The 22,261-nt window shown below is 47.2% G+C and overlaps 1 protein-coding gene across 2 annotated transcripts in view; it reads left to right on the top strand.

Annotated features, from left to right (window-relative positions):
- The first annotated feature begins 830 nt into the window (after window positions 1–830).
- LOC147117050 (integrin beta-1-like) overlaps window positions 831–22,261 on the top strand; it is a 166,022-nt gene continuing 144,591 nt past the window's right edge. Inside the window, exon 1 of one of the 2 annotated variants that reach the window (XM_085987647.1) lies at window positions 831–1,015. The gene's annotated coding sequence lies outside the window, so the exon portion shown is untranslated. The remainder of the gene's footprint in view (window positions 1,016–22,261) is intronic. The other variant, XM_085987645.1, reaches the window with a different exon arrangement.

Here is a 22,261-nt window from a genome sequence, read left to right as displayed (position 1 = left end):
GTTGCTGGACTAGTGTAATGCAATAGAGAGTAAGCTGATAGCACATGAACATTGTTCAAGTAAATATTTACCAATGCTCTTTATCGGTGATTGCGCAGTGGGTGCAGACGAATGAGTATCGAGACTGGAATTTGAACCAAGGTCTTTTGAACAGGCATTCAGATAAAGGAAATCCTTAACGTATTGACTTGCTTTATAGTACTTATTGTCAACCTCTCAAGGAAGTCAGTGGTAGATGGGGCATTGTAATGGAGGTTAAGCCATTGAGAATCCTATTTAAATGGTCAACATAATTAATAATAATACATGTTTAAGTACTGGTACATGTAGCCTGGTATTGGACCCCATATGTGATAGACGAATTGATCATTGAAAATATAGTGCAGCTGTTTTAATATAGTGGCATTAGCTGTGGTTGAAAAAACATTTGGACACACACGTTTTGATTTGATCAATTTATTTTTCAGTAAAATACATGTAAAAATAGATTCAGTTTAGCCCAGAATGAATGGCTATCACTCCCACTGGGTGACAGTTCCTGGGTCACTGTCTTCTGGGGGAGAGGATATAATTCTGCTCTTTTCTGGAGAGAAGAGAGGATATAGTTCCAAGAAATCAGTTTTGTTTTCTGGAACAGCCATAGTTGGAGTAGGAGACCATTTAGACCCTCCAGGGCAATGAACTAAATACTTTTTTTTGGCAGGCAGCACAAATCAGCAACGTTCACACGATCCGTATTTTTTTTTACAGTCTCAGAGGTCCAAACATCGACAACTGGGCCAAGGTTCCAAAGCTGCACATACAGGGGGTGGGGCTCATGATCAGGGCTGTCATTAACATTCAGTAACAAACTAAAGAGGGAGACCGAGCGTGAGCAGAACTGAAGCGCCTGCGTGTGTGACTCCAGATCCGATTGGATGCGGAGAGGAGCCAGCTCTTCCACTAAAATCCGGCATCTGGTTAACGAGTTACATTGGCTGCGTGCAAAGAAAATACAGGCGGCTATACTGTAAAGGTAAGCTGGTGGGCCTTCTTATTTTTGTCCTTCTGGTAGCTGTCCCGTTACTGTTGTCCTGTGTTTTGTTGCAGATATCCTGATTTTTGCAACACTAAGCGAATCCAAAAACATTCCTGTTGCAACAGTTTCCTTTGCTTCTGAATCAGTTTTATATTGGCAATTCCAGCTTTTTGCAATTGTGGTTGCTAGTTAATCCAGCTAATATTGATTGGTTGAAAACTGTCCAGGACCTAACCGTTATTTTTAAAAATTGAATCCAGCTGGCTATGGTACTGATTTTGAGTTCTGACCATAGACTAATGCCTTGGGGGAGAAATTCGGTATCGGCCCATTTGGGGCGCAATTATCGGCCAGGCGCAAAGTTTAGCGCCTGCCGCTAATTATCGCCTCCGACTGCAAACTTGGCTTCTATCGCCCCTGGAGGTGATTGGAGCGCTAAATCAGGCGCTACACATTTCTCTTAGGGCGCTAATGCCGAGGAGCGAGGCGCTAACTCAGAGCGCTGGCGAAGCTCCTGTGATGTCAGTCAGCAATGGAACACAGACACACTGGCGCCGGCCAGTTCGTAAAGGGGAGGGTCGATCTTGCTCTCCATCCACACCCTCCTCATTGCAGCCTTGAATCTCAGCCTGGAGAGACCTGTACATCAATTCTGATGGAAAGAACAATGAAGAGACCCAGGGAAAGAGCTCAGAGTGCAGTCCCCATAGTCTCTTCTAAATCAATGCAAGGAAGGTCAAATCAAAATGAACCTGCAAAGTGCAGCTCAGCACCCAAAACTCCTTCACACAACTCCTGCCCTCTCCAGAAGTCTCTCTCTCTCTCTCTCTCAGGATGCGTGGTGCAAAAATGTCGCCGACAAAAAAAGTCAAGAAGCAGTCGCCTTTAAATAGCGCTCCCTCAGTCCCTACCCGATTGCAAAAGGTTCCCCATAACCTGTTGTTGCTAGCGGCAGTCGGTAAGGTAGGGGGCGCCACTCAATATCTGGTCCGGGGCGCTACCGGGGCGTTGTACGCTCGACTGACATCACGACCTGCAGGTGCAGGAGATCGTGGCGGTAGTGTTTAGCGCTGCCACAAAATGTCTGGTCAATTTCGCGAATGGCGCAAACATCGTCGCGCCCCAGCGCTAGTTGCTTTGTGCCCCATTAGTGCCCTCTTAGGGTGCTAACAGGAGGCGCAAAGCAACCTAATTTTTCCCCCCTTGTGTTTAAATTTCTCCATGGCCTTGCCCACCCTATCTCTGTAATCTTCTCCAGCTCTAGGACCCCACCCATGAACTCTCCACTTCTCTGAAACTAGCCTCTCCATCACTTTGCCCTACCAATCGTGGCTGTGCCTTCAGCCACCCAGGCCCCACATTTCCACATCCCTCTCTTCCTTTAAGACTCTTGTTAAAACTCAAACTCTTTCACCAAGCTTTTGGTCACCCCACCTAATATCTCCTAATTCTTACAGAGCTTGACAGGGTAGCTGCAGGAAGGATGTTTCCCCTCGCTGGGGAGTCTAGAACCAGGGGTCACAGTCTCAGAATAAGGGGTCAGCCTTTTAGGACTGAGAGGAGGAGAAATTTCTTCACTCAGAAGATGGTGAATCTTTGGAATTCTCTACCCCAGAGGGCTGTGGAGGCTCAGTCGTTGAGTATATTCAAAACAGAGATCGATAGATTTTGGATATTAAGGGAATCAAGGTGTAGTGTATGTACCTTTAAGGGGCGAACTACTTTTTACAGCTCCTGTATACTGTAGTACCGGCAGTGACCACACCTGTATATAAACCCTGAGTAGGGATCTGTACTTTAGTTTTAGAGTAACCTGCATCCAGTAAACACCTGTTGATTGTTCCTCTGCAGTCTCTGTCGATTTATTGAAGGACACCATACATCAAAATTCATGGATTTAACAGTGGCGACGAGTCGATTCGAACCTACCTGCAACTCTGTAGAAGAAGGCCGATTCCACCAGTGCAGGCGTCGACCATCCGGAGAGGACTTGAACATCGCAGAGGAGGCTGTGGAGAGCTGGACTTGGTTCCCCAGTCGCGACGATCCAGCGCAGCGGGCTGGCAGCAGGTACGGCGCATACCCTTTCCGGACGGCGGCGGCTGGAGCCGACCGACGGCACAGAAAAAGGCCGAGCAGCGTCGACGGGGTAAGAGAGAGGGTAAAGCGCACAGGGCGCAGCCGGGTTGAAGACCGAGCGGCGTCAACGAGAGAGGGGAAAACGCACAGAGCGCGGCCGGGGTTTCAAGGGCTGAGCAGCGTCCGCGGGGGAAGAAAGGAAGCGCGGGAGACGCCATTTTGAGCCAGCGGAGAAGAAGGGAAAGCGCAGGAGACGCCATTTTTAGCCAGTCTAACCACACCCAGGGATGCAGAAGAGTGGCAGTGTCACAGCGTTCGACAATGAAGTCGAAGATTGGGCAACATATATAGAATGCGTAGAAGTGTACTGCAAGGCGAATGAAGTGCCAGATGCCAGGAAAGCACTGGTATTGTTGAATTCCTTGGGTGCAAAAACATATGGCTTACTGCGAAACCTAGTAACCCCAGAGAAGCCAGTGGAAAAGGATTTTGAAAGCATAGTGGCAATCCTACAGGACCACTTAAACCCCACACCGCTGCTGATAGCAGAAAGATTTAAGTTTCACAAAAGGAACCAGCATAAAGACGAAAGTAATGCTGAGTATTTAATGGAACTGCGCAAACGATCGAAACACTGCCAGTTTGGAACGGGACTAGCAGATACGTTAAGGGACAAGTTTGTGTGTGGGCTTCAAAGTGAAGGAACCCAGAAACGGCTTCTATCAGAAAAGGATCTTAAGCTGGACAAGGCTTTCAGCATGGCAGTATCACACGAAGCAGCCGCACGGGGCGCTGCAGAGATACAACGGAGACTGCAAGAATATGGCACAAATGAAATGTCATATGGAGCAGTGAAGTGTTATTGCTGCGGCAGAACAACACACGACCATAAGGATTGTTGGTTCAAGGACCAAGTGTGCAGACAGTGTGGAAAAGTAGGACACATAGCAAGTGTCTGCAGGTCGGGAAAGAAAACCAGCAGCAAGAAATCTCCACAGGAGAAGTACAAAAAGGTACATAAGGTGACGGAGAGTAGTTCAGACGAACAGAAAAGTGATACAGACTCCGGAAGCAAGGAGCTGGGTTGTCTGAAACTACATAATGTAATCAAAATGGAGGATCACCAAACTATCTGGGTCACGCTCAAGATAGACGGAGTCCAAGTGAAAATGGAATTGGACACAGGATCAGCCCTAACAGTCATAAACCGAAGGGACTACAAGCGGCTATTCTCACATATACCTTTGAGAGATACAAAGATTGTCTTGAAGACGTACACGGGGCAAAAAGTCTACCCCAAAGGAAAAATAAGGGTGAACGTGATATACAACGGCAAGGAAACACCAAAAATGGACCTATATGTATTGCCAGATGGAGGACCACCACTACTAGGGCGTGAATGGATCCGGAAGACACAGCTAGATTGGCATTCCATACAAGCACTGACTGTAGATGCCAAAAAGGATGACGACGTCACACCTGGACGACTGTCAAAAATGCTAACTGACGCACAAGAAGTGTTCCAGGAGAGACTCGGAACACTAAAAGGCATAACAGCGACGATTAAAATAGAGGAAAATGCAAGCCCAAAGTTTTTTAAGGCCAGGCCGGTACCTTATGCGATCCGCCCAGCCGTCAAAGCAGAGCTGGAAGGTTTGGAACATTCAGGAGTACTATCCAAAGTGGACTGGAGCGAGTGGGCTACACCCATCGTTCCTGTAATGAAGAGGTCGTTGAGTAATACGCCTGGGGAACCAAAGAAGGTTCGCATCTGTGGGGACTTTAAGGTGACAGTGAACCCAGTCCTTCACACTGTACAATATCCGCTTCCGCGGATTGAAGATATTTTCGCCTCGCTATCTGGAGGGAAACGCTTCACTAAGATTGATCTGGCCCAGGCGTACCTGCAAATGGAGGTAGAAGAAGCCTCGAAACAGTATCTCACGATCAACACTCATCAAGGTCTCTACCAATACAACCGGCTGGTGTTCGGGGTAGCATCAGCTCCAGCTATTTGGCAAAGGGCAATGGATCAAGTCCTGCAAGGGATTCCAGGGACCCAGTGTTATTTGGACGACATCCTGGTCACGGGCGAAAATGACAGTGATCACGTCGCCAACCTGGAGCAGGTGCTCACTAGATTGAAGGATTATGGGCTCCAAGCTAATCGCCACAAATGCGAATTTTTCCAGAAGCAGATCTCGTATTGTGGCCACGTTATTGATGAAGAGGGGTTACATAAGTCCCCTGAAAAGATTGAGGCAGTAGTCAAGGCTCCAGCACCGAAAAATGTGTCACAACTGAGGTCGTTCCTTGGGTTGGTGAACTACTACCATAAGTTCTTGCCGAATTTGTCTACAGTATTACACCCACTGAACACCCTACTGCAAACGGGGGTACCATGGAAGTGGAATGACGAATGTAAACAAGCTTTCTAGAAGTGTAAAGAATTGATCACATCAAAAGAGGTGTTGGCTCATTTCAACCCAGCACTACCAATTCGGTTGGCGTGTGATGCATCACCCTATGGCATTGGAGCGGTGCTGTCGCACAAATTCCCGGATGGCTCGGAGAGGCCAGTAGCCTTTGCGTCTCGGTCACTAACCTCAGCCGAGCGTAACTACGCCCAGATTGACAGGGAGGCCCTCAGCCTAGTGTGGGGAGTGAAAAAGTTCAACCACTATCTGCACGGGCAGAAGTTCACCTTGCTGACTGACCACCAACCACTTGTCTCCATCTTTAATCCAAAGAAGGGCATTCCGGTGATGACTGCGCAACGGCTACAAAGATGGTCCCTTTTTCTAGGGGCGCACCAATATGATATCGAGTATAAGGGCACGAAACAGCATGGAAACGCTGATGGGCTATCACGCCTGCCACTGCCTACTGCGGAGGAAGCACCAGCAGTGGATCCTGTCGAAATATTTCATTCAACTATGATTGAATGCTTGCCAGTAACTAACGCTGGTATAGAGAAGGAGACCCGAAATGACCCGACACTGTCTCGGGTATATGATTAGACGGTAAAGGGATGGCCAGCACATGGCGACTCACTGTTGCCAGCATTCTCATCCAGAAGAGAGCAGCTGTCAGTATGCCAGGGGACCTTGATGTGTGGATCCCGAGTGGTAATTCCACCCAAGTTAAGGGAGAGAGTGCTCAATGAGCTTCACGAAGGTCATCTGGGAGGGTGAAAATGAAAAGCCTTGCTAGGGCTTATGTGTGGTGGCCGGGGATCGATCAGTAAATCGAGGACCTGACAAAGAGCTGCTCAGGATGCCAGAAGGTCCAAAATGCACCGCCACATGCCCCTCTACACCCATGGGAGTGGCCCTCATCTCCATGGCAACGGGTGCATATTGATTTTGCTGGTCCATTCATGGACTCAATGTTTTTAATAGCCGTGGATGCGCACTCGAAATGGCCTGAGGTGATCAAAATGTCCTCCACCACCACGGAGAAAACTATTGCAGTCCTACGGACCATATTTGCCAGGAACGGCTTGCCAGAGCAGATTTGCTCTGATAACGGACCACAGTTTGTGTCTGAATAGTTTCGAAGATTTATGAAAAGGAATGGGGTAAGGCATTACACATCCGCCCCGTATCATCCAGCCACAAATGGATTGGCTGAGAGGTTCGTACAAACCTTTAAAAAAGCAGTAAGGGCCATGTGCGATGACGACATTCCACTGCAGCATAAGGTGGACAATTTCCTGTTAGCCTACAGAAATGCGACACATGCAGTCACCAACCAGACCCCGGCCATGATGTTCTTTAACCGAAGGTTGAGATCTCGTCTGGATTTGCTCAGACCAAATGTACGAAGAGATGTTGAGAATAAACAATTTCAGCACATCAATGAGAAGCCGACAAGGAGCTTCAATGTAGGGCAACCAGTCTTGGCCCGCGACTACCGAACAGAGAAATGGCAACTAGGAACAATATGCACACGGCAGGGGCCACTAATGTACACAGTGGATGTTGGGGAGAACATTGTGAGACGCCATGTCGACCAGATCCTAGAGTCACAGGAACGAGTCAACCCCAGGTCTCGCGTACCTGGTGATGAACCCGACATACAGGTAGCATCTACCCCAGAAACAGTAGCATCGGAAGCTGATGAACCAACCGATGACAGGGGGGCAGAATCGCCTCCGCACCAAGAGCAAGACACTCAGGAAAGGCGCTATCCAGAAAGGATCAGGAAGCCGCCCCAAAGACTGAATTTATAAATGGACTATTTGCAGTTAATGTTGCATGTTAAAAGTGTTAATTGTTAAACGAATGTTATGGTACTGTTCATCTAAAAGGGGAGGAATTGTAGTGTATGTACCTTTAAGGGGAGAACTACTTTTTACAGCTCCTGTATACTGTAGTACCGGCAGTGACCACACCTGTATATAAACCCTGAGTAGGGATCTGCACTTTAGTTTTAGATAACCTGCATCCAGTAAACACCTGTTGATTGTTCCTCTGCAGTCTCTGTCGATTTATTGAAGGACACCATACATCAAAATTCACGGACTTAACACAAGGGATATGGGGCAGTGCAGGAAAGTGGAGATGAGGTCGATGATCAGCCATGATCTTATTGAATGGCGGAGCAGGCTCGAGGGGCTGAATGGCCTACTCCTATTTCTTATGTTCTTATTGTTATGAATTTTATGATCCATGAAGAAAGACTCATGAAATAACACTGGACGGCCAGCTGGTGGCGCCGTCCAAGGAGTATAAATACTTGGGTGTGGGCCCAGCGTGCTCAGGACATTTTGTAAACAGGAACTAGTGAAAGATAACTAGACCTCCATGTTTTGAAACAAGTTGATTAAAGCCTTGCTTTATACTCGAACCAAGTGTGTAGTGAGTTTTATTACATCAATTTAATCACCTTGATATCGACTCCATGCTCTGAGTGATTTCGGGAACAACCAGCTACGACTTCAACTGCAGAAGGGAACTCCGGCATAGAAATCAATCCATCATGGACAAACTACTCAGACCCGCCCGTCTTGACCTGCACCCAAATTCACCTACAACTGCTAAGGTATGGAAACACTGGTATCGTACCTTCAGCAACTTCCTCAGAGTGTGTGGTGAGAATGTTCCTGATAAATTAGAGATACTTGCCAATTATGTATCTCCTTATGTGTTTGACTATATCGAAGACTGTGTAGACTATGACTCCGCTATCCTAATATTACAGCAACTATATGTTAAGGCCCCAAACAAAATTTTTGCTCGGCATCTATTGGTCACAACTCAACAACAACCCAGGGAATCACTTGACAAATTCCTTCAAAAGCTTTGCAGGCTCAGCAAGGATTGTAACCTTAAAGCTGTCACAGCTGAGCAGTACCAGAAGGAGCTAATTCGTGATTCCTTTATTAATGGAATTACTCTCCCTTCATACGCCAGCATCTGTTGGAGAATAAAACCCTTGAGTTACAGGCTGCCTATGACCAGGCGTGTTCCCTGGACTTAGCAAAGAGGAATGCAGATACCTATCTTTTACCTCGTGCATGGGCTGCTGCTGTCACTTTTAATGACTCCTTCAATAGGTCTCGGGCAGAAGCCCTCACTGATGATGACTCTAACCTAGCGGATGACAACCCTACCCTAGAAGCCTTCACTGATGATGACCCTGCCCTAGCGGCATCTTGGCAATCTGGAAGGAAGTGTTTCCTCTGTGGAGGTGCGTTCCATTATAGGAAATTTTGTCCTGCTCGTAACGCAACCTGCAATCATTGCAGCAAGAAAGGTCACTTTTCTAAGGTATGCCAGTCAAGAGCCTCTGTTAGTAAGAAAGGCCCCTTTTCTAAGGTATACAGGTTGAGAGCTCCTGTTAGTTTTGCAGCTGCTATCTATGAAACTGCTCCTCCCCCAAGAACCACTACTAAGGTTACAGCTGTCAAGGGTAAAATTGCCCCTCCTCCCATCACAGCTGTTTTTCCCCAAAGTCTGTCCCATGCAGCCATGAAGGTTTCGGTAAATGGTCACATTCTGAGCGCACTAATCGACTCCTGCAGCTCTGACAGCTTCATTAGTGAGCGGGCTGTCAGTAAGTTAAAACTGCATATTTACCCCTCGGACAGGGAAATTGCAATGGCTCTGACGACACTGACCACCAATTCTTCCGGCTTTTGTCTTGTCGACCGTATTCTCAATGGCCGCACTTATTTCTCCACCCGGCTCAGGGTGCTCAAAAACCTATGCAGTGATGTGCTCCTGGGACAGGATTTCCAGAAACAACACAAAAGACTCACTTTCGAGTTTGGAGGGTCAAAGCCGGAGCTTACTATTTCCAAAGTACCGTTTTGTGCGCTTTCGGCGGATTTGCTTGACGAGCCCTCCTTGTTTGCCAATCTTTCCCCCCGATGTAAGCCCATAGCCACTAAATCACGACGTTTCAGCCAAGATGATCAATCCTTTATTGAGGTGGAAATCTCTCGCCTTCTAGCTGACGGTATCATTGAGCCGTGTTCATCTTCCTGGCGGGCTCAAGTCATCGTTAAAAATCCTCTGAAGCAACGCAAGAAACGTCTTTGCATCGATTACTCGCAAACTATTAACCAGTATACTGACCTGGATGCCTACCCACTACCATGCATCGATGACATGGTCAATAACCTTGCCAACTACAAGGTATTTTCAACTTTTGATTTAAAGAGCACATACCATCAAGTACCGTTAAAGGACTCTGACAAAAAGTATACGGCCTTTGAGGCCAATGGTCGGCTTTACCAGTTTCGTCGCCTTTCATTTGGGGTCACCAATGGGGTGGCTGTCTTTCAACGGGCAATGGATAGCCTAGTCAAACAGGAAACTTAACATACACTTTTCCATATCTGGATAGTATCACCATTGCTGGTCATGACCAGAAGGAGCATGATGCCAACCTCCAGATATTTTTTGACGTTCTCCGTCGTCGCAATTTAACATTAAATGAGTCCAAATCTGTGAAATCAGTAGCATCAGACAACATCCTTGGCTACTGGGTGGGCAACGGTGTCATCAAACCGGACCCGGAGCGACTTCGTCCGCTTCAGGAGCTCCCTCCCCCTACGAATCTCGGCTCTCTTCGTTGGGCACTCGGCATGTTTGCCGATTATGTGAAGTGGATACCCCACTTCTCCGACAAGATCCAGCCCCTGCTTCACGCAAAGTCATTTCCGTTGGAGGCAGCGGTTTTTCAGCTTTCAACCTCCTCAAGCGACAACTGGAAAAAGCCATGCTTCGCTCCATTGATGAAAATCTTCCTTTCGTGGTCGACTGCGATGCATTGGAGGTGGCGATCTTGGCTACCTTGAATCAAAGTGGTCGACCCGTTGCATTTCTGTCCTGAACTTTGCAGGATAGCGAGCTCCATTATCCTCCTGTTGAGAAGGAGGCTATGGCCATCGTCGAAGCTGTACATCAATGGAGTAATTTTCTCGCTCGTCGCCATTTCACACTTATAACCGATCAGCGCTCCGTGGCCTTTATGCTGGATAACCGGAAACGCACTAAGATCAAGAATAACAAAATACAACTCTGGAGGATGGAATTGGACGCCTTTGGATACACATAGAAATATAGAAATATAGAAGATAGGAGCAGGAGTAGGCCATTCGGCCCCTCGAGCCTGCTCTGCCATTCAATGCGATCATGGCTGATCATCCAAATTCAGTACCCTGTCCCTGCTTTCTCCCCATATCCCTTGATCCCTTTAGCCTTAAGAAATATATCCAACTCCTTCTTGAATATATTTAATGAATTGGCCTCTACTGCCTTCTGTGGTAGAGAATTCCACAGGTTCACCACTCTCTGGGTGAAGAAATTCCTCCTCATTTTTGTCCTAAATGGCTTACCCCTTATCCTTAGACTGTGATCCCTGGTTCTGGACTCCCCGACCATCAGGAACATCCTTCCTGCATCTAGTCTGTCCAGTCCTGTCAGAATTTTATAAGTTTCAATGAGATCCCCTCTCATTCTTCTAAACTCCAGCGAGTATAAGCCTAATCAACCCAATCTCTCCTCATACGTCATTCTTGCCTTCCCAGGTATCAGCCTGGTGAATCTTCGCTGAACTCCTTCCATGGCAAGAACATCCTTCCTCAGATAAGGCGACCAAAACTGCACACAATACTCAAGATGTGGTCTCACCAAGGCCCTGTACAACTGCAGCAAGACATCCTTGTTCCTGTACTCAAACCCTCTCGCTATGAAGGACAAAATACCATTTGCCTTCTTAACCGCCTGCTGCACCTGCATGCTTACCTTCAGCGGCTGGTGCACAAGGACACCCAGATCTCGTTGCAGTTCCCCTTCTCCCAATCTATTACCATTCAGATACTAATCTGCCTTCCTGTTTTTGACACCAAAGTGGATAACCTCACATTTATCCCCGTTATATTGCATCTGCCATGCTTCTGCCCAAGCACCCAACCTGTCCAAATCATCCTGGAGTTCCTTGGCATCCTCCTCATAGCACACACGCCCACCCAGCTTTGTGTCATCTGCAAACTTGGAGATATTACATCTAGTTCCCTTGTCTAGATCATTAATATATATTGTGAATAGCTGGGGTCCAAGGACTGATCCCTGCGGTACCCCACTAGTCACTGCCTGCCACTCGGAAAAAGACCCATTTATTCCAACTCTTTGCTTTCTGTCTGCCAACCAGTTCTCTATCCAAGTCAATACCTTGCCCCCAATCCCATGTGCCTTAACTTTACACGCTAATCTCTTATGCGGGACCTTATCGAAAGCCTTCTGAAAGTCCAAATACACCACATCCACTGGTTCTCCCTTATCTATTTTGCCAGTTACATCCTCAAAAAATTCCAGTAGATTAGTCAAGAACGATTTACCTTTTGTAAATCCATTTTGACTTTGTCCGATCCTGTCACTGTTTTCCAAGTGCTCTGCTATTACATCTTTTATAATGGACTCTAGCATTTTCCCCACTACTGATGTCAGGCTTACCGGTCTGTAATTCCCCGTTTTCTCTCTACCACCTTTTTTGAATAGTGGGTTAACATTAGCTACCCTCCAATCCATGGGTACTGTTCCGGATTCCATCGAATGTTGGAAGATGATCAGCAATGCATCTACTATTTCTAGGGCCACTTTCTTAAGTACCCTAGAATGTAGATTATCAGGCCCTGGGGATTTATCGGCCTTCAATCCCGTCAATTTCCCTAACACCATTTCTCTACAAATACTGATTTCTTTCAGTTCCTCCCTTTCATCAGACCCTATGTTTCCCGACATCTCTGGGAGGTTATTTGTGTCCTCCTTTGTGAAGACAGAATCAAAATATGTATTTAATTGGTCTGCCATTTCTTTGTTCCCCATTATAAATTCCCCTGATTCTGACTGCAAGGGACCTACGCTTGACTTCACCAATCTTTTTCTCTTCACATATCTATAAAAGCTTTTACAGTCAGGTTTTATGTTCCCTGCAAGCTTACTCTCATACTCTATATTCCCCTTCTTAATTAATCCTTTTGTCCTCGTTTGTTAAATCCTAAAGTGTTCCCAATCCTCAGGTTTACTGCTTTTTCTGGCCAATTTATATGTCCTCTCCTTGGATCTTATGGTATCCCTAATTTCCGTTGTTAGCCACAGTTGAGTTACCTTTTTTGTTTTGTTTTTATGCCAAACTGGGATGAACAAATTCTGTAGTTCCTCCATGCGGTCTTTGAATGTTTGCCATTGCCTATCCACCGTCAACCCTTTGAGTGACATTCCCCAATCAATCCTATCCAACTCGCGCCTCATACCATCGTAGTTCCCTTTATTTAAATTCAGGACCCTAGTCACTGAGTCCACTACTTCACTCTCCATCTTAATGAAGAACTCTATCATATTATGATCGCTCCGACCCAAGGGGCCTCGTACAACAAGATTGCTAATTAATCCTTTCTCATTACATAATACCCAGTGTAAGATGGCCTGATTTCTAGTTGGTTCCTCGACATATTGGTCCAGAAAACCATCCCGTAAACACTCCAGGAATTCCTCCTCCACAGTATTGTTACTAATTTGGTTAGCCCAATCTATATGTAAATTAAAGTCACCCATGATGACTGCTATGCCCTTATTGCACGCTTCTCTAATTTCCCTTTTAATGCCATCCCCAACCTCCGCATTACTGTTTGGAGGTCTATATACCACTCCCACTAACGTTTTTTGCCCCTTGGTATTTCTCAGTTCTACATCATCAGAGCTAATATCCTTCCTTACAATTGTGTTAATCCCCTCTTTAACCAGCAATGCTACCCCACCTCCCTATCCTTTTTGCCTATCGTTCCTGAATATTGAATACCCCCGGATGTTGAGTTCCCAGCCTTGGCCACCCTGGAGCCATGTTTCCATAATCCCAATCAAATCATAGTCGTTTACCTCTATTTGCGCAGCTAATTCATCCACCTTATTACGAATGCTTCTCGCATTAAGACACAAAGCCTTCAGGCTTGTTTTTTTAACGCTCTTAGACCTATTAGAATTATTATTTACTGTGGCCATGTTTGATTTAAACCGTTGATTTCTCTGACTGCCACTTTTGTTTTTCTCCTTCCTATCTTTTGCTTTTATCCTTGTTTCCCTTTCCTCTATCTCCCTGCTCAGGTTCCCAACACCCTGCCATTTTAGTTTAAACCCTTCCCCAGAGCACTAACAAACACTCCCCCTAGGACATCGGTCCCAGCCCTGCCCAGTTGCAAACCGTCTGGTTTGTACTGGTCCCACCTCCCCCAGAACCAGTTCCAATGTCCCAGGAATTTGAATCCCTCCCCCTTGCACCATTCCTCTAGCCACGTATTCGTCTGAAATATCCTTCTGTTTCTACTCTGACTATACACCATACATTATCGACCCGGCAAAGAGACTGTGGCCCCGGATACCCTCACGCGAGCCTTCTGCTCTTCTATTTCAACTTCGACTCTTGCGGATCTTCACACTGACTTATGCCATCCTGGCATTACCCTTATGCTGCACTTTGTGCGATCTAAAAATCTCCCATTTTCTATGGAAGATGTGAAAAGAACATGCTCCTCCTGTAGAATTTGTGCAGAATTAAAACCGCAATTCTTCCATCCATCGGATGGCTCACTCATACACGCTATGCAGCCTATGCAGCGACTCAGCATTGTCTTTAAAGGGCCATTGCCTTCCTCAATGCGAAACACCTACTTACTATGGTGGACGAATATTCATGCTTTCCCTTTGCTTTCCCCTGTCCCAATATGCTTACTTCAACAGTGATCAAATGCCTCGATCAAGTCTTTTCCCTTTGCGGTATGGCCAATTTCATCCACTCTGATCGGGGTCCCTCCTTCATGTCAAGCGAAGTCAAAAGTTCTCTCTCCCAACGGGAGAGTAAAACAACACCGTATCATCCCATCGGTAACGGACAGGTTGAGAGATACAACGCTAACATTTGGAACGCTGTTCGTCTTGCACTGAGGTCACGCAACCTACCAGACCAGCAGTGGGAAACTGTGCTCCCCGACGTGTTGCATTCCATCAGGTCTCTTCTTTCCACGTCCACCAACGTCACGCCTCACGAGCGATTCTTCAGGTTCCAGCGTCGCTCCACACATGGGACGTTCCTACCGTCATGGTTGGCAGCTCCCAGCCCCATGCTGCTCCGAAGATTCATCCGATCTGCCAAAAATGATCCCCTCGTCGACGAGGTGGAGTTAACGGACGTTAATCCCACTTACGCGCACGTGCGGTACCCTGATGGCCGGGAGTCCACCGTTTCACTCAGAGATCTGGCTCCCTGTCCAACCGGTCCCACGGACCCAAATGATAGAGGGTCCCACGGTAATGATGCCAACACTCTGCACTCCTTTGAAGATGATGCCCTACCTGGGACATCAAGAGATCTGCCGGCTACTCCACCGGATCAACTCAGGGAGCTGAGTGCTCCCCATGAGATGGCCACCCGAAGCCAGGACGCCTGTCAATCCCCAGCTACCAAACAAAATGAAGCCAGCTCTGCACCTGTGGGGACCTGCACCCGGATTCACGATCTCCCCAGCCTCCCTCAGGTCGATCAAGGTGACATGGGCCCTGTCGACCTACCAGTACAGATCAAGCGACCCAGGGACCCAGACATGGTCCGGGGAGACGTGCCTTTCAGCCACAAGCGAAGAGCTAAAAGACTGTGGCTATTCGTGGTCCGGCTAATCCGTTAAAAGGAAGTCATCGGATTTCCAAATCTTTAGGGAGGAAGAATGTTATGAATCTTATGATCCATGAAGAAAGACTCATGAAATAACACTGGACGGCCAGCTGGTGGCGCTATCCAAGGAGTATAAATACTCGGGCGTGGGCCCAGCTTTCCCAGGACATTTTGTAAACAGGAACTAGTGAAAGATAACTAGACCTCCATGTTTTGAAACAAGTTGATTAAAGCCTTGCTTTATACTCGAACCAAGAGCATAGTGAGTTTTATTACGTCACTTATGTTCTCCTCCTCTGGCCCAGCGTCCATTTTTTTTCTTATCCTTCTGTGAAGTGTCTTGGGACAATTTTGTACATTAAAGGTGCTATATAAATGCAAATTGTTGATGTTGTAATCCACATGATTTAGATCAGTGATTTTAAAACTTTTCTGTGTGAGCAGCCCTGCAAATGTTGACAGACACCAGGGGACCTTCTGCATGTATGCTAATGACTCCCAACTTGACTGTCCACTACCTGTCTCAGGGATGTCAATTTTGGAAACTAGAACACTTTCCAATTTTTCCACCCAGGTTATGTAAGGCACGAATCAGATGCACAATAAAGCACCCTTCACGCAGCCCAACAACATGCATAGCCTATCTCTTCGATTCCATGATGCAATAATGTGAATTTATTTAATATCCCACACCATCTATCCTTATGGCTTCTTTGAATGAGATTAACAATTAGTGCTGAATTATGGACATTTTTGTGGTGTATAGTCATGTCTAGTCTTTGTTGGTTACCAGAGGGCGCAAGATGGGAAAGTAAGCCTCCACATGCTGCGGTTATGCACCTCGTTATGTCTGATTACAGAATAGGATTGGAAAAGTCCTGGAACTTCTCGTTTTTAAAATTCATTTATGGGGTGTGGGCGTCGCTAGCAAGGCCAGCATTTATTGTCCATCCCTAATTGCCCTTGAGAAGGTGATGGTGAGCTGCCTTCTTGAACCACTGCAGTCCGTGTGGTGAAGGTACTCCCACAGTGCTGTTAGGTAGGGAGTTCCAGGATTTTGACCCAGTGATGATGAAGGATCGGCGATATACTTCTAAGTCAGGATGGTGTGTGACTTGGAGGGGAACTTGGAGGTGGTGGTGTTCCCATGCGTCTGCTGCCCTTGTCCTCCTAGGTAGAAGAGGTTGCGAGTTTGGGAGGTGCTGCCGAAGAAGCCTTGGCGAGTTGCTGCAGTGCATCGTGTAGATGGTACACACTGCAGACACGGTACGCCGGTGGTGGAGGGAGTGAATGTTTAAGGCGGTAGATGGGGTGCCAATCAAGCAGGCTGCTTTGTCCTGGATGGAGTCGAGCTATTCAGTGTTGTTGGCGCTGCACTCATCCAGGCAAGTGGAGAGTATTCCATCACACTCCTTACTTGTGCCTTGTAGATGGTAGAAAGGCTTTGGGGAGTCAGGAGGTGAGACACTCGCCGCAGAATACCTAGCCTCTGACCTGCTCTTGTTGCCACAGTATTTATGTGGCTGGTCCAGTTAAGTTTCTGGTCAATGGTGACCCCCAGGATGTTGATGGTGGGGGATTCGGCGATGGTAATGCCATGTCAAGGGGTGGTGGTTAGACTCTCGCTTGTTGGCGATAGTCATTGCCTGGCACTTCTGTGGCGCGAATGTTACCTGCCACTTATCAGCCCAAGCCTGAACATCGTCCAGGTCTTGTTGCATGCGGGCATGGACAGCTTAATTATCTGAGGAGTTGTGAATGGCACTGAACACTGCAGTCATCAGCGAACATCCCCATTTCTGACCTTATGTTGGAGGGAAGGTCATTGAAGAAGCAGCTGAAGATGGTTGGGCCTAGGCCTAGGACATGTCTCAGCCATTAAATGGAACATGTTCTTCAGGAAAGGGAATCTGTCACCCTCACTAATCTACACTACGTGGTTGACTGTTAATGTTCTCTTAAGTGACCATGGAAGCCACTTAATTGTACAAATAATCGCTGCCAGCTTTTTCCATTAGAACACTGCAGATTATGAAGCAATATGAAAGGATGGTACAGGGTAGATAGAAGCAGACTGTTTCCAATAGTCGTGGGATCTAGAACAAGGTTAAATGTAAGAGATTTAGAACAAGAAGCAGGAGGATCTTCTTTGCACATAGAGTTGTGAGGCTGTGGAATTCACTTCCAGGGATAATAGTTGAGGCATAAACTATGTCAGCATTGAAGATTAGATTGGATATGTGGATGAAGGAGAAGAGGATAAAGGGATAGGGCGTGGGTAAATGTGATTAGAACTATTTGCTCACGTGGAGGGTAAATGCCAACAAGGAGTGATTGGGCCGAATGGCCTGTCTCCGTATTGTATCTTCTATTTATTTCTATGTATTTGAAGATGACGTTCCATCACCACCTTCTTAGGTCAACTAAGGATGGGCAATAAATGTGGCCTTAACAGTATCACCAACATCCCAACAACAAATGTAAAAAAAGACCCGAGTAAGAATATTAGCCCGGATTTTGCGATCAGCAGCGAAGCGACTGTGCTTGTAGCTGAGCTCAAAGATCTAGGCGCCATGCAATCCCATGCGCATGCGGAGGTGCATCCCATTCCTGCATGCATGCAATTTTGCAATATTAATCTTTTTATGTTGCAAATTTTAAGGTGTCACTTGTAGCACTCTCTCCTCTGAGCCAGAACGTTGTGGGTGTCATAAATCTCATCATCGAGAAACTACCTATGAAATAACACTGGACAGCCAGCTGGTGGCGCAGTCCAAGGAGTATAAATACTCGGGCGTGGGCCCAGCTAGCCAGGGACATTTTGTAAGACAAGGAACTAGTGAAGTACAACTAGACCTCCATGTTCTGAAACAAGTTGATTAAAGCCTTGCTTTATGCTCAAACCAAGTGCGGAGTGAGTTTTATTACATCAATTTAATCAACTTGATATCGACTCCACGCTTTGGGTGATTCAGGAACAGCCAGCTACAACTCGAACCGTAGAAGGGAACTAAGACAAGTAATCGATCCATCATGGAGAAACTACTCAGACCCGCCCGTCTTGACCTGGACCCGAATTCACTTACAGCCGCTAAGATATGGAAACACTGGTATCGTACTTTCAGCAACTTCCTCAGGGTGTGTGGTGAAAATGTTCCTGATAAATTAGAAATACTTGCTAATTACATATCCCCTCATGTGTTTGATTATATTGAAGACTGTGTAGACTATGACACCACTATCCAAATACTACAGCAGCTATATGTCAAGTCCCCAAATGAAATTTTTTCTCGGCATCTACTGGCCACAACTCGACAACAACCTGCGGAATCACTTGACGAATTCCTTCTGAAACTTCGCAGGCTCAGCAAGGATTTTAACCTTAAAGCTGTTACAGCTGAGCAGTACCAGGAGGAGTTAATTCGTGATTCCTTTATTAATGGGATTGCATCTCCCTTCATACGTCAGCGTCTGTTGGAGAATAAAACCCTCAAGTTACAGGCTGCCTATGGCCAGGCATGTTCTCTGGACTTAGCAAAGAGGAATGCAGATACCTATCTTTCACCACGTGCACGGGCTGCTACTATCTCTTTTAGTGACTCCTTCGATAGGCCTCGGGCGGAAGCCCTCACGGATGACGACTCCAACCCGGCTGATGACAACCCTACCCTAGAAACCTACACTGATGACAACCCTGCCCTAGCGGCATCTTGGCAATCTGGAAGGAAGTGTTTCTTCTGTGGAGGTGCATTCCATTATAGGAAATTTTGTCCTGCTCGTAACGCGACCAGCAATCATTGCAGCAAGAAAGGTCACTTTTCTAAGGTATGCCAGTCAAGAGCCGCTGTTAATAAGAAAGGCCACTTTTCTAAGGTATACCGGTCGAGAGCTCCTGTTAGTTTTGCAGCTACTATCTATAAAACTCCTCCTCCTCCAAGAGCCACTACTAAGGTTACAGCTGCAATCTATAAAACTGCTCCTCCCCCAAGAACCACTACTAAGGTTACAGCTGTCAAGGGTAAAACTGCCCCTCCTCCCATCACAGCTGTTTTTCCCCAAAGTTTGTCCCATGCAGCCACAAAGGTTTCGGTAAATTGACACATTTTGAGTGCACTAATCGACTCCTGCAGCTCTGACAGCTTCATTAGTGAGCGGGTTGTCAGTAAGTTAAAACTGCATATTTACCCCTCGGACAGGGAAATTGCAATGGCTCTGACGACACTGACCACCAATTTTTCCGGCTTTTGTCTTGTCGACCTTATTCTCAATGGCCGCACTTATTTCTCCACCCGGCTCGGGGTGCTCAAGAACCTATGCAGTGATGTGCTCCTGGGACAGGATTTCCAGAAACAACACAAAAGACTCACTTTCGAGTTTGGAGGGTCAAAGCCAGAGCTTACTATTTCCAAAGTACCGTTTTGAGCGCTTTCGGCGGCTTCGCTCGATGAGCCCTCCTTGTTTGCCAATCTTTCCCCCCGGTGTAAGCCCATAGTCACTAAATCACGACGTTTCAGCCAAGATGATCGATCCTTTATCGAGGCAGAAATCTCTCGCCTTCTAGCTGACGGTATCATTGAGCCATGTTCATCTTCCTGGCGGGCTCAAGTCATCATTGTTAAAAATCCTCTGAAGCAACACAAGAAACGTCTTTGCATCGATTACTCGCAAACTATTAACCAGTATACCGACCTGGATGCCTACCCACTACCACGCATCAATGACATGGTCAATAACCTTGCCAACTACAAGGTATTTTCAACTTTTGATTTAAAGAGTGCATATCATCAAGTACCGTTATAGGACTCTGACAAAAAGTATACAGCCTTTGAGGCCAATGGTCGGCTTTACCAATTTTGTCGCTTTCCATTTGGGGTCACCAATGGGGTGGCCGTCTTTCAACGGGCAATGGATAGCTTAGTCAAACAGGAGAACTTAACGGACACTTTTCCATATCTGGATAATATCACCAGTGCTGGTCATGACCAGAAGGAGCACGATGCCAACCTCCAGAAATTTTTTGACGTTCTCCGTCGTCGCAATTTAACCTTAAATGAGTCCAAATCTGTGAAATCAGTACCATCAGTCAACATCCTTGGCTACTGGGTGGCAACGGTGTCATTAAACCGGATCCGGAGCGACTTCGTCCGCTTCAGGAGCTCCCTCCCCCTCCAAATCTCGGCTCTCTTCGTCGGGCACTCGGCATGTTCGCCTATTATGCAAAATGGATACCCCACTTCTCCGACAAGATCCAGCCCCTGCTTCACGCAAAGTCATTTCCATTGGAGGCAACGGCTATTTCAGCTTTCAACCTCCTCAAGCGACAACTGGAAAAAGCCACGCTTCGTTCCATTGATGAAAATCTTCCTTTCGTGGTCGAGTGCGATGCATCGGATGTGACGATCTCGGCTACCTTGAATCAAGGTGGTCGACCCGTTGCATTTCTGTCCAGAACTTTGCAGGGTAGCGAGCTTCATTATCCTCCTGTCGAGAAGGAGGCTACGGCCATCATCGAAGCGGTACGTAAATGGAGTCATTTTCTCGCACGTCGCCATTTCACACTTATAACCAATCAGCGCTCCGTGGCCTTTATGCTGGATAACCGGAAACGCACTAAGATCAAGAATAACAAAATACAACTCTGGAGGATGGAATTAGCTGCCTTTGGATACACCATACATTATCGACCCGGCAAAGAAAATGTGGCCCCGGATACCCTCATGCGGACATTCTGCTCTTCTATGTCAACTTCGACTCTTGCGGATCTTCATACTGACTTATGCCATCCTGGCGTTACCCGTATGTTGCACTTTGTGCGATCTAAAAATCTCCCATTTTCTACGGAAGATGTGAAAAGAACGTGCTCCTCCTGTAAAATTTGTGCGGAGTTAAAACCGCAATTCTTCCGTCCATCAGATGGCTCGCTCATACACGCTATGCAGCCTATGCAGCGACTCAGCATTGACTTTAAAGGGCCATTGCCTTCCTCAATACGGAACACCTACTTGCTGACTATGGTGGACGAATATTCACGCTTTTCCTTTGCTTTCCCCTGTCCCAATATGCTTACTTCCACAGTGATCAAATGCCTTGAGCAAGTCTTTTCCCTTTGCGGTACGGCCAATTTCATCCATTCTGATCGGGGTCCCTCCTTCATGTCAAGCAAACTCAAAAGTTATCTCTCCCAATGGGGAATCGCCACAAGTAAAACGACACCATACCATCCCATCGGTAATGGACAGGTTGAGAGATACAACGCTATCATTTGGAACGCTGTTCGTCTTGCGCTGAGGTCACGCAATCTACCAGGCCAGCAGTGGGAAACTGCTCCCTGACACGTTGCATTCCATCAGGTCTCTCCTTTCTACTTCTACCAATGTCACACCTCACGAGCAATTCTTCAGCTTCCAGCATCGCACCACCCATGGGACGTCTCTGCCGTCATGGTTGGCAGCTCCCGGCCCCGTGCTGCTCCGAAGATTCGTCCGATCATCGAAAACCGATCCTCTAGTCGATGAGGTAGAACTTACAGACGTCAACCCCACGTACGGTACCCGGATGGCCGGGAGTCCACCGTTTCGCTCCGGGACCTGGCTCCCTGTCCGGCCGGTTCCGCGGACCCGACTGATGGAGGGACCCATGGGGATGAGGCCGACACTCTGCACTCCCCCGAGGATGATGCACTACCTGGGACATCGAGGGATCTGCCGGCTGCCCCGCCGGATCCGCTCGGGGAGCCGAGCGCTCCCCGTGGGATGGCCACCCCAGGCAAGGACGCTGGTCAATCTCCGGCTAACCAATGGGACAATGCCAGTTCTGCGCCTGTGGGGACCCGCACCCAGAGTCATGATCTCCCCAGCCTCCCTCGGGTCGATCAGAGCGACACGGGCCCTGTCGATCCACCGGCACGGATCAAGCGGCCCAGGGACCAAGATACGATCCGGGGAGACGTGCCTTCTGGCCATAAGCAAAAATCTAAAAGACTGCGGCTAT

The sequence above is a fragment of the Somniosus microcephalus genome, chromosome 5 (assembly GCF_052327205.1).
Source record: "Somniosus microcephalus isolate GS21.2 chromosome 5, FLI_Smic_1.0, whole genome shotgun sequence".
Taxonomy (NCBI): domain Eukaryota; kingdom Metazoa; phylum Chordata; class Chondrichthyes; order Squaliformes; family Somniosidae; genus Somniosus; species Somniosus microcephalus.
Note: the sequence above shows the minus strand (reverse complement) of the source record. Positions and strands in the feature narration are given on the sequence as shown.